Source organism: Equus caballus, chromosome 4 (assembly GCF_041296265.1).
Source record: "Equus caballus isolate H_3958 breed thoroughbred chromosome 4, TB-T2T, whole genome shotgun sequence".
Classification (NCBI taxonomy): Eukaryota; Metazoa; Chordata; class Mammalia; order Perissodactyla; family Equidae; genus Equus; species Equus caballus.
Genome location: NC_091687.1, coordinates 14,699,730 through 14,717,174, shown reverse-complemented (window position 1 = coordinate 14,717,174; position 17,445 = coordinate 14,699,730).

Sequence of the window (17,445 nt, the reverse complement as noted above, 5' to 3'; positions counted from 1 at the left end):
TATTTTAGGAGGCTGTTTCTATTTCTATTCTGTTTAATATTTTGGGAGGCTTTCTATTCTGTTCGTTGGTCTGTGTCTGGTTTTGTGCCAGTACCATACATCATTATTATTGCTATAGCTTCATAGTATAGTCTGAAATCAGGCAATGTGCTTCCTCTGGGATTGTTCTTTTTCCTTAGGATTGCTTTGGCTATTCAGGGTCTTTTGTCTTTCCACACAGATTTTAGTATCGTTTTTTCTATTTCTGTGAAGAATGCCATTGGTATTTTGATGGGGATTGCATTCAATCTACACATGGCTTTGGGTAGTATGGACATTTTAACACTACTAATTCTTCTGATGCACGAACACAGGATGTCTCTCCATTTGTTTTCTTCAGTTTCTTTCAGCAAAGTCTCGTAATTTTTATTGTACAGATCTTTCACTTCCTTGGTTAGGTTTATTCCTAGGTATTTTATTGTTTTTGATGCTATTGTGAATGAGATCGTTTTCTTTATTTTGTTTTCAGATATTTCATCCTCAGTGTATAGAAGTGCAACTGATTTCTGCATGTTGATTTTGTATACTGCAACTTTACGAAAATTGTTGATTACCTCCAACAATTTTTTGGTTGAGTCTGGGATTTTCTGTGTACAGAATCATATCACTTGCAAATAACAACAGTTTTACTTCTTCCTTCCCAATTTGGATGCCTTTTATTTCTTTGTCTTGCCTAATTGCTCTACTTAGGACTTCTAGTAGTACATTGAATAAGAGTGGTGAGAGTGGAAATCCTTGTCTTGTTGTTGATCTTTGAGAAAAAGCTCTCGATTTCTCTCCATTGAGTATAATGTTAACTATGGGTTCATATTTGGCCTTTGTTATGTTGAGGTATGTCCTTTCTATACCCAATCTGCCAATGGTTTTTATCATGAAAGGATGTTGTATTTTGTCAAATGTTTTCTCTGTATCTATCAAGATGATCGTGTGATTTTTATCTTTCATTTTATTAATGTGATGTATTACATTTATTGACTTGCATATCTTGAACAATCCTTGCATTCTAGGGATAAATTCTACTTGGTCACAGTGTGTAATCCTTTTTATGTGTTTTTGAACCCAGTTTGCTAATATTTTGTTGAGGATTTTTGCATCTACATTCATCAGGGATATTGGTTTATAGTTTTCTTGTGGTGCCTTTATCTGGCTTTGGTATCAGGGTATGCTGGCCTCATGGAATGAGTTTGGAAGTTTTCCCTCCTCCTCAATTTTTCAGAAGAATTTGAGAAGGATTAGTGTTAATTCTTGTTTAAACATTTGGTAGAATTTGCCAGTGAAGCCATCTGGTCCTTGGGTTTTCTGTGTTGGGAGGTTTTTGATTACTGATTCAATCTCTTTACTTGTTGTTGATCTGTTCAGATGTCCTATTTCTTCCTGATTCGGTCTTTGTAAGTTGTGTGTTTCTAAAAATTTATCCATTTCTTCTAGCTTATCTAGTTTGTTGGCTTATAATTGTTCGTAAGTCTCTTATGATCCTAAGCATTACTGCAATAATTGTAATTTGGGACAAGTAAGCTATAGCAAAAGCCATAGGTAAAGTCATCAATCAAAGGAAAGGAACGCTATTTTATAGAGAAAAAAGGAGGAAGCTGAGAGGGGTTGTTCTGAACAAAAGTCCATTAGTGGAACGCAGGAGTTCGGGCCATCAAATGCTGTCTCTGTCAGTCAGCAGGTAGTAGTCTCCTGTTCGAACCTATACTGGGGCTGAGCACCAGGAAACAAGTACCCTAAGGCTCCCCTGAGATGTCCTGGGTTCCCCTTCCCTGCCCCTGCCTCCACACTCCATGCCCTGGGAGCCCTTCTACCTGGAAGATCAGCTTAGTCCCCCATCAGCCTGGCTCTGGGAACCCTGAGGCCTTGTGTCTTTGTCCTTTTGACTGGGGTCCTCTCTTTCCTGGAAATGAGCCCCAGACCTGCTGGCTGAGTCCTCCATCGCCACTTGTCTGAGACTCCATCCATATCCCGGGCTGCAGGCCTGCTGCCCTCCAAATGGGGCTCGGTTTTGCTTAATCTGTCGTGTTGCTTACTACAAGCTCTATGGGTCACCAACTCCTGTCCCCTCAAGGCCTTATATTCTCTATTCCCACCCCTTGGACCCCTATTACTCTGCTCCAAATTCTTCTGGGAAGCCCACCTGTTAGCCATGACTTGTCTGTGGACATTCAGCACCGATCTGGACGGTGTTCATCTCTGTCCCCAACACCATAGATACCCAGCTCTGTGGGACAACCTCACATCCCTCCAGCCACCCCCATGTCACCAGGAGTCCTGGTCCAGCTCCTTTTTCCAGACCTCCCACCTTCCAGGAAGATTTCCAACAGCCTCTGAGAAGAACAGAGACAAGCTGTCCCTTCTCCTTGTCTTTCTTCTCTGATCCTATGCCACGTCCCTGCATCTCACTAGTCTGGGATGAGCTGTCTCCTGCTGCAGGCTCTCATCAACAGCCCCAGAATGGTCACGCTCAGAAAACTGAAAGCAGGTCATGGTTAAAGGGAGTTTACCTAGATCCTGCTGATGTGCTCGGAGAGCTGACGCTGGCCTCCAAGGTCTGCTCTAAGGCCGTTTCAGAATGTCTGCCCCTGAGAGAAGGCCCACACTACCCGCAGTTGTCCCCTAAGGTGTGATGGAATGGTACAGCCTCTGTCCATACAGACGGCAGCCAGCTCCAGGCACTCAGGGCATGACACCCGGGCTCAGCAATCAAGTCTCAGGTCTGCCTCTCTCCCTTGGAAAAAAGACCGAGACTAATGAAGAGCTCTGTTCATCAAACTTTGCCCAACTATGATTCCCACTATCTGTGGTTAGGAGCGGCCTGAGAGTTGCATGTTAAGAAGCACTTAACATGATTACAGGGCAGACCTTTGGGTTTCTGAAGAAGGTGGCAAAGTTTCCACCCCAGGACCGTTTAACTGTGTGATGCCATTTTTCTCTGGAAAAAAATGTGCTCTCAACCCAACAAGATTCTCATTGCTTCCTTTTTTCCAGGTTTCTGGTGGGTGGGAGAGAAGGAAATTCATGATCTCAGCCTCTAATCTGGAAGGGTGAACAGGCACACACTAAGCTCTCTCTCACGGCTACTGGGATGAAGAACAGATCAGAACAGGCTTTGGTCACAACAGTGTCTCTCTGGCAAGGGTGGGGTCATCTGGGGCAGCCAGCTGTCTGGGGAGGCAGAGGTGAGGTGGGCAGGCATTCTAGACAAGACGAGCAAAGCTGTGGGAGCAGGAAAGCCCCAGGCGTGTTTGAGGAGGACAGACCATCTGGTGCAGGGGGTGTTAGGGGCTGGATGGGCCATCCCAGCAGGCCCAGATGCCAGGCTGGGAGGCCTGGACTTGTCTCTTTGTGCAGAGGGCCCAGGACTCACCCAAATTCTTCCTTCTCAAGTATAAGTCCTCTGATGGCCCGGGACCTGTTCAAAGTCTGACGATTCAGTCACGCATGAAGCCTGTGCAAGAGCTACAGGACCCGCCAACAGGGTAAGGGAAGTCCTATCCACCTCACGAGTCCCAGAGCCATTGAAATTCAATCATCATTGAGCACCTGCCGTCAACCCAGCTGTGTTGCCAGGTGTGTCTGCCAGGCTTCTCTCTTTTAACTTAATGTCCACAACTCGGCTTTGTCATTCAGCTTTTAGAAGCTGAGGAAAGTGGGACTCAGAGTGTCGGGATCACCACACCACCGATTTCTAGCTGTGTGACATCGGCCAATTACTTTGCCTTTCTGTGCTTCCTTTACATTATAAGAAAACAGGGATCATACCCACAACTCTCAAAATTACTTTAATAATAAAATGAGCTAATACATACAAACATTCAGTCTCGTCATCCTTGCCCTCCTCCTGAGTAGCCCTGGGACCTGGCACTTCTCTTTCTCTTGGAGGTAACGTACATCTTCCCTGCCTTTCTTTTAGCAAATCATTTTCCTAGATGGCTGTGCCGTGTCAGGAAGGGCCTGGGCTGCCAGAACCAGAAGTTATCCTCAGCCCCTGCCTGCCAGTGAAAGGCGTCCCTGGCAGAGGCCAGCCCTGCCCTGTGTCTGAGGGACACTTGCAGCCTTCGGATGGACGGGGAGAGCTCAGAGCTGCTAAGCAATTCATCCGGGTCTTGTTTCCACATGGTGATTCCAGGGGATGGTGTTCAAAATACCAGGTGGCAACGCTTTAGCTCCTGGTCATGAGCGGGGACCTGGGGTGAGCTCAGAGCAGTGTCTGTTTTTCACTTAGATTGTAAGCATTTCAGTATTTTAATTGGTAAGTGTGTATCGATGCATGGCCGTAAGTCATCAGTTTGGTGGCATTCCCCTGAGGGACCTCCCTACACCCTCCCCTCTCATGTTTCATCTTTCAAAGCTTCCAGCAGGAAAGGCTCACACACCCCAGGATGTAACCACAGCACAAGACTGGGGAAAAGAGCACAGCCATCCCAGGGCCAGATGCTGTACGGGCTCCGGCCTAGCTGTCAACGTAGGACAAGTCAGTAACAGCACGACTGAGGGTGCAAACTGAAGGATGTCCAAGACCATGGGCTTCAGAACCACAGAGCCCCAGAAGTCACCTTGGCCAACATGGGAGACTCTGGCCAAATACACACCCTTGTCCCGGCGTATCAGAACCCATCCCTGATCCATTAGGTCTAAGTCAGGGAGGAGTGGCCACGATGTACCTGATAGAGAGACTGGAGGCCTCGAGTGAATTTCTGCCTGAAAAAGAATTTTATAAGGGGGGCTGGCCTGGTTAATGGTGGCGTAGTGGTTAAGCTTGCTTGCTCCACTTTGGTGGTCTGGGATTCACAGGTTTGAATCTCGAGCATGGAGCTACACACTACTCATCAAGCCATCCTCTGGCAGCGTCCCATGTACAAAACAGATGAAGATTAGCACAGATGTTAGCTCAGGGCCAATCTTCCTCACCAAAAAAAAAAAAAAAAAAAGTATAAGGAAGTGCAGGGATGCTAGAAATCCTATTTTGTAGGTAGCATGCATATTTACGGAACCAGGCCCAGCTGTAGCCTTAAAGCTGCATCACAAATCTTTCACCTGGATAAGAAACAAGCAGGAAAAGATCTTTGGAAGTTATGAACAAGGATCCCAGGAGGATTCAAGTCTATGTGAAGGGTGAACACGGAGCCCCTAGAGGGGCCTGAAGAGGGAAGTCCTGCCTGCCCTTAGTCCATCTGCACAGGACCAACCCCTGGCCTTGTCCTCTCTATGCATACGGTTTGATCTCTTTATGTGTTTTCCCCCACTTAACGCTGATACAATTCCAGAGATTGAACTAGAAAACTACAAGTTCCAAATATTTGGTCCAAAGAAACCTCAGTAAGAGAAGCAGAAGATGTTACCCCTTCCTTCAAAGTGTAGAAAGGCAGCCACTGTCCTGGGGCAGGAAGAGGTTCTAGCAGGCGCTATTTTTAAAAACATCCAAATTTCAGTGGCTGTTGCCCTGCCTGTGAAAGTACCTTCAACCTCTAATCCCAGGAGGTGTGAGGGGCCATCTCTGCTCTTCCCCCCAGCTCCTGATACTGAAAAGAACATGTCCTCTGAGGAAGGGGGGGCTGGGCGTCTCCTTCAGCAGCCAGGGAGGATGGCTGGCCATTCTGCCTTCTCCACATACAATAAGCTGATGACTGCGAGATTTCTTAATTCTGGGAGGAATGCAAGAGTCTGCACCTCATTTAAATTAGCATAGGAAGTGAAAGAACTGAACCTCGGCTCACAGGCTGTTATAAACAGGACTTACCAGGATAATATTTAAATCTAACATTTACTATTTACAGCAATTAACTATCACACCTCCCCATAGGTAAATAGACTCGGGGAAGAGGCGGCTGAGAGATGGGGCCAGTGTACCAAGTGCCCCAGTGGTGTCCCCACTGCTGAAGAAGAGGTCACACTGCCAGCCTGGACACTCACTTCCTCCTGAGCTTGATGACGGCTGGTTCTTCTTGGCCTTGAGTGTTTAGCATGCCAACTAGGACTGGGGCCCCAGCTGGCAGGACAGGATATAGCTACAGGACAGAGTGGCACCTGTGAGCCTACCAGATGCCATAATTCAGATGTCTGCCCAGTGTCTGCCCACCTGCTAGAGTCTGGGTGCCCCAGCGGTCGCCATGCAATAAGGTCTGGGGGACCTGACCAGGGAGCTGTGGATGCAGGCACTCTGGACTGGCCAGCAGGTAGAGCCCAGCCTGCCCCCACCCAACTCCTGCCTGACCTCACGTCTCATCTCCCTTGCTGAGCCGTTCCACGTCCCAGAACCAGACCCCAAATTGTTCCTCAGGCTCTAGGTTGTAACTATTTGCAGCCACCTTGAGCAGCATGATCTCCATCATTACTTTGCATTCCTGGGACCAAAGAGAAGGAGAGGATGCGATGGGGCCTGGGTGACGGATGCTATAGAGACTTGTGGAAAGTAAAGAGCGGGGCAGGGAACCAGTCCTGGGTCTTTGTACATGTGGGAACCCTCCTTCCCTCCAGTTCCATCCAGGGCCTACCCGTTCTCAGAGATGAGTATAAACAGCTCCTGCTCCAGGAGCTTATCCTTGATTCCATCTCCCTACCCCCACCCGCCAAATGGATGGGTCTCCCACTTCTCTGTCATCAAACTCTCTCAATAAATGTAAGATGCAGGGGATGGAGCTAAAGAGTTTCCTGCCCAGGGTCTTCTCTGATTTCCACCCCCACAGGAAGTGCCACAGCTGCTCACCTCATTCTTTCCCTGGAGGTTGATCTCATTCTCCTGGAAGGCAGACAGCCAAAGTCCATCAGTAAGAGTGCTCTAGCCATCACTAGCCCGTATGCCCATCTTTTCTCATGTTGCAGTACCGCCAGGACCCAGGAGGCGGCCGGGAACTCAAAGAAAACAGGACCAGGACTAGGCCAGGCTCTTGGCCCCAGAGAAGGGGAGACAGGGGGCTGTGGCTTAGGGACCCTGTAGCACGACCCCGTCTGATGACAGACTGGGAGGCTGAGTCTCAGGCAGGAAAGGACGGCTCAGCCACTTATCTGCTGCCTGATTGGAGGGGCTCAACTTCTCTGTTCCCCCACGGGCAGCCCGAGGGAGAGGCTGAGTCCAGCTTTGCAGTCAGGCAGCTCTGCTGTTCACCAGCCTGGGGAGCCGGGAGGGTGTCTCCTGCGCAGCCCTGTTCACTCAACCCTAAGACAGTCCGGAGGCCCCAGCTCCCAGGGGCAGCTGCAAGGCTCTCATGAGAGAAGGTTTGCCAACTTCTGACAGCTCAGGGCTCGGCACAGAGGTGCTCTCATCCGAAGCCTCAATCCTGGTCAACGCTGCCCTGCCCCCAGGCCCACCCACCTCCAGATAACCTCCCTTCTCAGTGTCCAGCATCTCCAGGTCAGTGATGAATGTGCTGAGAAAGGGGACTCCACCCTGTGACTTTGGGGTGCGGGTGGGATGAGCCGTACTCTCAGGTGCCCCCATGGATTCTCCCCTGAAAACTCCTCACCCTCCGCCTCCTGGCCCACCCAAGGGTTCCGACGTGGAGCAGCCTGGGACCTTTAGCAGCCTCCCCTCAATTCCCCCTCGCCTCCCCCCACACTCCATGAACACCACACTCCTTCTGATCACTTCTCAGGACTTGCTTTTGGCAAATCACAGGGTATTTCATCCTTGGCCCCTCCCATCCCCAAATCCATCCTGCACCCAGCTTTCCAGGCTCTGCTCCTGGTCACTTCTAAGGGAGGATGTCAGGCACTGTGGCAACAGGAGGCAGGGCCGGAGGAGGAAGAGCCCTCCTCCCTTGATTTGAGGCCTCCCGCTGGGAGGATGAAGCCCCCTCTCCTCTGACCCTGGAGCCCCTCCCCGACGGGCATACGCCCCTTCTTCTGCAGCCTCTTCTGGGCTCTCTGGAGATTCATCACCAGGGTGGCAAATGTGGAGGGCTGCTCCTGCCAGGGTTGAGGACAGGGTCGGTGAGGCCATATTGGCCTAACCTCATTTCTCCCCAGCACCCTGACCTCAAAAAATCTGACCCGAGTCATCTGGTACCAAGCTACTCCGTCCTCCAGCGTGTTCTGATTCGAGAACAAGCCCAGTTCTGACATTCACTTGAGTGTGACCTTGGGCCTGCAGCCTGGCCTCCCTGTGCCTGGTTCCTCATCTGGAAAGTGCGAGAACTCCAACTGCCACACAGGTACTCCTGAGGACTCAGTGTCATATGACTGATATTTGATTGGCATTCAGTCTAGACTGGCAAATAAATTCTCAGACAAAAAAAAAATTATTACAAGTGTTTTTAAACACTTCACTGCACACATTTCACAATAAGTATCACTTCCATTCACAGAACACTAATCTGACAGCTCCTTCCTAGTAGTTAATAGAAACATCTCTGTTACAAGTATTAAATACCTCACTAAATACAGTGCAGAATGCGTGTCAACACCATTCACTGAAACAAAACTCGCGGAACAGTTTATAAGGAGCAGTGTTAGAAATATGTTTATTACGAGCATTCTTCAACACATCGCTACGTGCATTACAGAATGGGCATCACTTCCCAGCCGTGAAATAACACTGCTCTGAACGAAGCCTGAAAGCAGCTTCCCTGAAAACTTATTACAAGAGTAATTTAACACTTTACTACACAATTTACAGAAAATGTATCACTTTTATTCCCCGAAGTAACAGTGATCTGAAATCACCTTATAAGTATGTTCACAGAAACCTGTTTATTACAAGTCTTCTTAAAACACTTCAAAACACACATTACAGAATGTTTATAACTTCCAAACAGTGAACTATCACTATTCTGAATGTTGTTTGCATGCAGTGTTGTTAGAAATCTCTTTACTACACACGTTTTTCAACACTTCCCTATAGGCATGACAGAACGGGTATTACTTCCATTCACTGAAAGAACACTGTGCTGAATGCACATTGCAAGTAGCTTGTTAGAAATATCTTCATTATAAGTCTTCTTAAACAGTTCACTACATGCATTACAGAGTGGGTATCACTTTACTTCACTGAAATAACACTTTTCAGAATGTAGCCTTCAAAGAGTATTACTAGGAACATCTCTATTATAACAGTTCCTAAATACTTCCTTACACAATTTACAGAGTGTGTATCATTTACAGTCACTGAAACATAACTGCTCAAAATGTGCTTACAAGTAAGTTTATAGGATCATTTTTATTACAAATGTTCTTTAACACTACACTACATGCAGCACAGAATGTATATCACTTCCATTTATCGAAATAACACTGTTAAATGCAACTTGCAAGTAGATAGTTACAAAAATATTTCTTACAAGTTTTCTTAAACACTCCACCAAATGCAGTATTGAATAGGTTTCACTTCTATTCACTGAAATAACACTGTTCTTTTTTTTTTTTGAGGAAGATCAGCCCTGAGCTAACATCTGCCAATCCTTCTCTTTTTGCTGAGGAAGACTGGCCCTGAGCTAACATCCGTGCCCATCTTCCTCTACTTTATATGTGGGATGCCTGCCACAGCATGGCTTGATGAGTGGTGCCATGTCCGCACCTGGGATCTGAACCGGCAAACCCCAGACCGTCAAAGCAGAACGTGTGCACTTTACCGCTGCGCCACCGGGCTGGCCCCTAAAATAACACTGTTCTGAATGGAGCTTACAAGTAGGTTTTAGAAATATCTGTCTTGCAAGTGTTCTTAAACACTTCACTACATGAACTACAGATTGGGCATCACTTTCATTCAAGAAATAATGCTGTTCTTAATGCAGTTTGAAAATAGCATTGTTAGAAATATCTTTACTATGAATGTTCTAAAACACTTCACTACATGCATTAGAGAACGGGTGTCACATAATCCATGCAAATAACATTCCTCTGAAGGCTGCTTGCACGTAGTTTGTTTGAAACATCTACATTACAAGTGTTCTTAATCACCTCACAACACGCATTACAGGATGCTTATCACATAGACTCACTGAAATAAGACAATTTTGATAGCATTTTATGAGCGTGTTCCTAGAAACATCTTTATTACAAGTGTTGTTAAGCAGTTTACTACATGCCTAACAGATTGGTTACCCCTTCCAATCACTTAAATGACACTGCTCAGAATGCAGCTTGTGAGTATTTTTGTTGGAAACATCTTTATTACTAAGACCTTAAAACACTTCATTACACTCCTTCTCATCCCTCATGAGAACGTGGCCCACAATTCACGAGGCTCCCTATCGTCCTTGTTGGAGTGAGGCATTGCCTGGGCCAGTCATTGGTAACCCTCTTCTGGGACCCAGCTTCACGTGAGCCTGCTCTGGAATCAGAGACCTCTTCTTGCCCTGAGGTCTGTCTGCACCCCAAAGTCCAGGCCCATGGGGTGCCTTTGCTGCTGGGAGACACTCCACAAGGACCTCACTCTCTGGCCACTCCCTTCCCCAAACCTCCCTCTGCTGACCTCCAGTCAGCTCTCTGCTCTTTCAGGTCACCACCATCAGCCTGTTTGGGGAAGGACACCCAAGTCAGGGGGAGGATGGTGGGGATGAAGCTGCCGTGAATTCTCATCTCAGGGGGAACCGAGTTATTGTGTGAAAACAAAATGAACTCCTAGCAAGAGCATGAAGTGAGCGTATTGTAATAATAATGATAATAACTAGGGCCCTGGAGTCGGAGAGAACTGGGGTTGACTTCAGACCTGACTTTCTATCATGGTTTTACCACTTACCAGCTGTAGGATCCTAAGTCAGTCATTTAACCTCTTTGAGCCCCTATTTCCATATCTTTAAAGTGGGAACAACAATAGTGCCTGTTCCTGTGGTTGTTATGGATGTGAAATGATTGGGTCACTTAGAAGTACCTGGAGCAAAGTAAACAATAAACATTAGCTCCCAGTACTATCGATAAAATGTTACAAAATTTGAAAATAAACAGCGTCAACAGAAAAAAAAAACCCACTTCATTACATGCCTTACAGGATACACATCACTTCAATTCACTTAAATATCACTGTTCTGAAAGTAGCTTTCCAGTAAATTTCTTAGAAATGTCATATTTACGGTGGTGTTAAACACTGTGCGCAATACTGAGTGGGTGTGAATTCTATTTGCTGAACTAACACTGTTTGAAATGCTGCATGCACGAAGGTTTGTTAGAAATATTTTTATACCAGTGTTATTAAACACTTCTCTACGTGCATTACAGAACAGGTATGATACACATTCCTGAAATAACAATATTCTGAATGCTACCTGCAAGTAGCTTTGGTAGAAACATCTTTACTACTAGTTTTCTTAAACACTTTCTAAATACATTGTAGAATGGGTATCATTTCATTCACTAAACTTACACTGCTCTGAAAGCTGCTTACAAGCACATTCCTGGAAACATCTTTATTAAATGCGAGCTTAAACAATTCACTACATGTTTCACAGAATGAGCATAACTTCCACTCACTGAAATAACACTGCTCTAAATGCTGCTTTCATGTAGATTTGTTAGAAATATGTTTAAGTGTAAAAACACTTAAACCCTTCACTACGTGGATTAGAGAATGCGTAAGAGTTCCTTTCATTGAAATAACAGTGTTCTGCTCGCAGCTTGCAAATAACATTGTTTGAAACATTTTTATTGCAAGTGTTCTATCACCACATGCATCACAGAATGAGCATCCCTTTCACCGACTTAAATAACCTTTTTCCAGAGCTGTTTACAAGTACATTCATAGAACACCTCTTTTACAATTGTTCTGTTACTACTCACTACATGCAATACAGAACGGAGATCGTTTCCCCTCAATGAGTTAACACTGTTCTGACTGTTGCTTTCATGCCGCTTTGTTAGAAACAACCTTTTTTTAATTGAAGTAACATTGGTTTTCAGCACTATATAAGTCTCAGGTGTACATCATTATATTTCAACACTACATCATGTTCACCACCAAAAATCTCATTTCCACCTATCACTGTGCAAATATCTCCCTTTACCCCTTTACCCTCTCCCCACCCCACCTCCACTCGGGTAACCACCAGTGTCTTCTCTGTATCTATGTGTTTGCTTGTTGTTGTTCTTCCTATCTTCCACATATGAGTAAAATCATATGGTATCTGTCTTTCTCCATCTGACTTATTTTGCTTAGCGTAATACCCTCAAGGTCCATCCATGTTGTTGCAAATGGCAAGATTTCATCCTTTTTTATGGCTGACTAGTATTCCATTGTGGTAGGTTGTTTCCACGTCTTGACTTTTGAAAACAATGCTACACTAAACATAGGGGTGCATATATCTTTTCAAATTAGTGTTTTTGTATTCTTTGGATAAACACCCAGAAGAGGAATAGCTGGATCTTATGGTAGTTCTATTTTTAATTTTTTTGAGGAATCTCCATACTGTTTTTCATAATGGCATCACCAATTTACATTCCCACCAGCGGTGTACAAGGGTTACCTTTTCTCCACATCCCCCCCAACACTTATTTCTTATCTTTTCAATAATAGGCATTCTGACAGGCATGAGGTGATGTCTCATTGTGGTTTTGATTTGCATTTCTCTAATAATTAGTGATGTTGGACATCTTTTAATGTGCCTGTTGGCTATCTGAATATCTTCTTTGGAAAAATGTCTGTTCCAATCCTCTGCCCATTTTTTAATCAGGTTTTTTGTTGTTGTTGTTGTTTGGTTGAACGAATTCTTCTTTTTTTTTTTTTTGAGGAAGATTAGCCCTGAGCTAACATCTACTGCCAATCCTCCTCTTTTTGCTGAGAAAGACTGGCCCTGAGCTAACATCCATGTCCATCTTCACCTACTTTATATGTGGGACGCCTGCCACAGCATGGCTTGACAAGCAGTGCATAGGTTCGCACCTGGGATCTGAACCGGCGAACCCCAGGCCACCAAAGCAGAACATGCAAACTTAACCACTGCACCACCGGGCTGGCCCCTGAATTGTTTATTTATTTCAGATATTAAACCCTTATTGATGTACGATTTGCAAATATTTTCTCCCAATCAGTAGATTATCTTTTCATTTTGTTGATGGTTTCCTTGCTATGTAGAAAGTGTTTAGTTTGATGTAGTCCAATTTGTTTATTTTTGCTTTCCTTTTTCCTTGCCTGAGGATACATAAGCAAAAAGATATTGCTAAGACTGATTTTGAAGAGCATACTGACCATATTGTTGAATAAGAGTGGTGATAGAGGGCATCCTTGTCTCGTTCCTGTTCTCAGGGGGATGGCGCTCAGATTTTGCCCATTGAGTATGATGTTGGCTGTGGGGTTGTCATATATGGCCTTTATTATGTTGAGGTAATTTCCTTTTATCCCTATTTTGCTAAGAATTTTTATCATAAATGGCTCTTGGGTCTTGTTAAATGCTTTCTCTGCATCTATTGAGATGATCATGTGGTTTTTATTCCTCAGTTTGTTGATGTCGTGTATCACATTGATTGATTTGCGGATGTTGAACCATCCCTGTGTCCCTGGAATAAATCCCACTTGATCATGATGTATGATCTTTTTGATGTCTTGCTGTGTTCGGGTTGCCAATACTTTGTTGAGGATTTTTGCATCTATGGTCATCAGCAATATTGGCCTGTAGTTTTCCTTTTTTGTGTTGTCCTTGTCAGGCTTTGGTATCAGAGTGATGTTGGCCTCATAGAATGTGTTAGGAAATGCTCCATCTTCCCTGATTTTTTGGAATAGCTTGAGAAGCACAGGTATTAAATCCTCTCTGAAAGTTTGGTAGAATTCCCCAGGGAAGCTGTCTGGTCCCGGGCTTTTCTTCTTTAGGATGCTTTTGATTACTGTTTCGATCTCTTTACTTGTGATTGGTCTATTCAGATTCTCTATTTCTTCTTGATTCAGCTTTGGGAGGTTGTACAAGTCTAAGAATTTATCCATTTCCTCTAGATTGTCCATTTTGTTGGCATATGGTTTTTCATAGTATTCCCTTATAATCCTTTGTCTTTCTGTGGTATCCGTTGTTATTTCTCCTCTTTCATTTCTAATTTTATTTATCTGAGCTTTCTCTCTTCTTGTCTTTGTAAGTCTGGATAGGGTTTTGCCAATTTTATTTATCTTCTCAAAGAACCAGCTCTTTGTTTCATTGATCCTTTCTACTGCCTTTTTTGTTTCAATAGCATTAATTTCTGCTCTGATTTTTATTATTTCTCTCCTTCTACTGAACTTGGGCTTTGTTTGTTCTTCTTCCTCTAATTCAGTTAGGTGTAGTTTGAGATTGCTTATTTGGTTTTTTTCTTGTTTATTAAGGTGAGCCTGTATTGCAATGAATTTCCCTCTTAATACAGCTTTTGCTGCATCCCAAATGAGTTGGTATGGTATGTCTTCATTTTCATTTGTCTCCAGATATTTTTTGATTTCTTCTTTAATTTCTTCAATGATCCATTGCTTGTTCAATAGGATGTTGTTTAGTCTCCACATCTTTGTCCTTTTCTCAGCTCTTTTCTTGTAATTAATTTCTAGCTTTATAACATTGTGATTGTAAAAGATGCTTGTTATTATTTCAATTTTATTAAATTTATTGAGGCTTGCCTTGTTTCCCAACATATGGTCTATCCTTGAGAATGTTACATGCATACTTGAGAAGAATATGTATTCTGCTGTTTTGGGATGGAGTGTTCTATATATGTCTATTAAGTTCAACTGGTCTAGCATTTCATTTAATTCCACTGTTTCCTTGTTGATTTTCTTCCTGGATGATCTATCCATTGATGTGAGTGGAGTGTTGAGGTCCCCTACTACTATTGTGTTATTATTAATGTCTCCTTTTAGGTTTGTTAATAATTGCTTTATGTACTTTGGTGCTCCTGTGTTGGGTGCATAGATATTTATAAGTGTTATTTCTTCTTGATGGAATGTCCCTTTGATCATTATATACTGCCCGTCTTTGTCTCTCTTTCCTGTCTTATCTTGAAGCCTACTTTGTCTAAGTATTGTAATACCTGCTTTCTTTTGTTTGCCATTAGCTTGGAGTATCATCTTCCATCCCTTCACTCTGAGCCTGTGTTTGTCATTGGAGCTGAGATGTGTTTCTGGAGGTGGCATATTGTTGGGTCTTGTTCTTTAATCCATCTCACCACTCTGTGTCTTTTTATTAAAGAATTCAATCCATTTATGTTTAGGGTGATTATCAATATATAAGGGCTTAATGCTGCCATTTTATCACTCATTGTGTGATTTTCCTGCATTTCTTTTGTTTCTCATCCTGTGTATTTTGGTCTACCAATCAAGTTACATAGTTTTTTAAGTTGTGTTTCTTTGTTTTATTCTTATTTATTATTTGTGTTTCTATTCTGCTTTTTTGTTTAGTGGTTACCCTGAGGTTTGTATTCAAGATCTTGTGGACAAGATAGTCCCTTTTCTGATAGCATCTAATTTCCTTAGAGTAAACCAATTCAGTCCCTTTCCTCTCCCACTCCTAAGTTGTTTTTCTCACATCTTATTCCATCTTGTGTTATGAGTTTGTGGTTAAAATGACAAGATTATTTTTATTTTTGGTGTTTTCCTTCCCTTTGTCTTTAATTCTATACTTGAGTATTTGCTATCCTGCTCTGATTCTGTCTACCTATTTAACTCCTTACTCTGTGCTTTGTAACCCTTTTCTCCCCCTTTTTTTTTTTCAAGTATGACAGCCTTCTTGAGGATTTCATGTGTGTGTGTAGCGTTGGGGGGGGGGGGTCTCATGGCTATGAACTCCCTTAGCTTATGTTTGCTGGTAAAGTTTTTACCTCTCCATCATATCTGAAGGATATTTTCGCTGGATAGAGTATTCTTGGCTGAAAGTTTTTGTCCTTCAATGATTTGAATATGTCATTCCAGTCTCTCCTAGCCTGTAAGGTTTCTGCAGAGAAATCCTCCAAAAACCTGATGGGGGTTCCTTTGTAGGTTATTTTCTTCTGCTTTGCTGCCCTTAGTATTCTTTCTTTGTCATTCAGTTTTGCCAGTTTCACTACTATATGCCTTGCAGTAGGTCTTTTTACATTGACATATTTAGGAGATCTGGCAGCCTCTTCCACATGGATTTCTTTCCCCAGATTTGGGAAGTTCTCTGCTGTTATTTCTTTGAACAAACTTTCTACTCCATTCTCCTTCTTGAATACCTATAGTTCTTAAGTTGCATTTCCTAATTGAGTCGGATATTTCTAGGGGACTTCATTCATTTCTTTTTAGTCTTAGTTCTCTCTCCTCCTCTATCTGGAGCATTTCAACATGTCTATCTTTGATTAGCTGATACACTCCTCTATGGTGTCTGCTCGCGTTCAGGGAATCCATATTTCGTTTTATTTCTTCCATTGTGTCTTTCATCTCTAATATTTCTGATTGATTCTTCTTTGTAGTTTCTATCTCTTTTGTGAAGTAGCTCCTGAACTCATTGAATTGTTTCTCTACATTCTCTTTTACCTCATTGAGGTTTTTGATGATAGCTGTTTTGCGTTGTCACTTAGATTACATATTTCTGCATCCTCTGGACTGATTTCTGGGTACTTTTCATTTTCTTTCTGGTCTGGAGATCTAATATAGTGTTTGATATTGCAAGAGGCTCTGTTTTTTCACATCCTGGTGTTGTTAGGTTGCAGTTACCACCTATCGCCACTGGGTGGGGTCAAGAGCTCTGTATTCTGAGCCCTCTGCTTTCAGCTGAAATCCTAGGGGCTGAAGCTGCGCTGAGCAGGTAGGGGGAGGGGTGCTTTCTCCTGCATGGTCTCAGGGTTTTCTCTCTCTGCTTTCACCATCTGGTCTCCTGGGGTGTTGGCTTGATGAGGTCACCCCCTGTAAAAGCTTTCACCCTGGTAGAGGGCTTTCCTCTAGGCTGCAAGGGCCCTAGGGAGTCCTAGATGTCCCCACGAATGAATGTCCCCTCCCCTGTCCCTTCCCTTGAAGAAGCCTCCCGTGGTCCCCATTGCAGTCTTTAGGGGAGGGAGCGAAGATTTCTCTTACCCCATTCCACCTCCCCTGAGGGGGCCTCCAGCCTCTCCACCCTCTGTTGTATGGCTGCATGGATCTCTCTGACATTTTCTGTGTTGAGTTTGGACATCCTCTGTTGGAGTATGGATGTTTTTTTCATTGTACATTGGAGGGAGAAGATTTCTGAGACCTCACTCAGCCATGATGCTGATGTCACCCCTCTCCTTCCATTTTAAATTATAACGTGCCGAGTAGAGCATTCTTGGTTGTAGGTGTTTTCCTTTCAACACTTTGAATATATCATGCCACTCCTTTCTAGCCTGTAAAGTTTCTGCTGAAAAGTCAGCTGATAGCCTTATGGGGTTTCCTTTGTATGTAACTTATTGCTTTCCTCTTGCAGCTTTTATAATTCTCTTTTAATCTTTAACTCTTAACATTTTAGTTAAAAAATGTCCTGGTGTGGGCCTTTTTGGCTTTATTTTGTTTGGTACTCTCTGTGGTTCCTGTACCTGGATGTCTGTTTCCTTCCCTAGATTATAGAA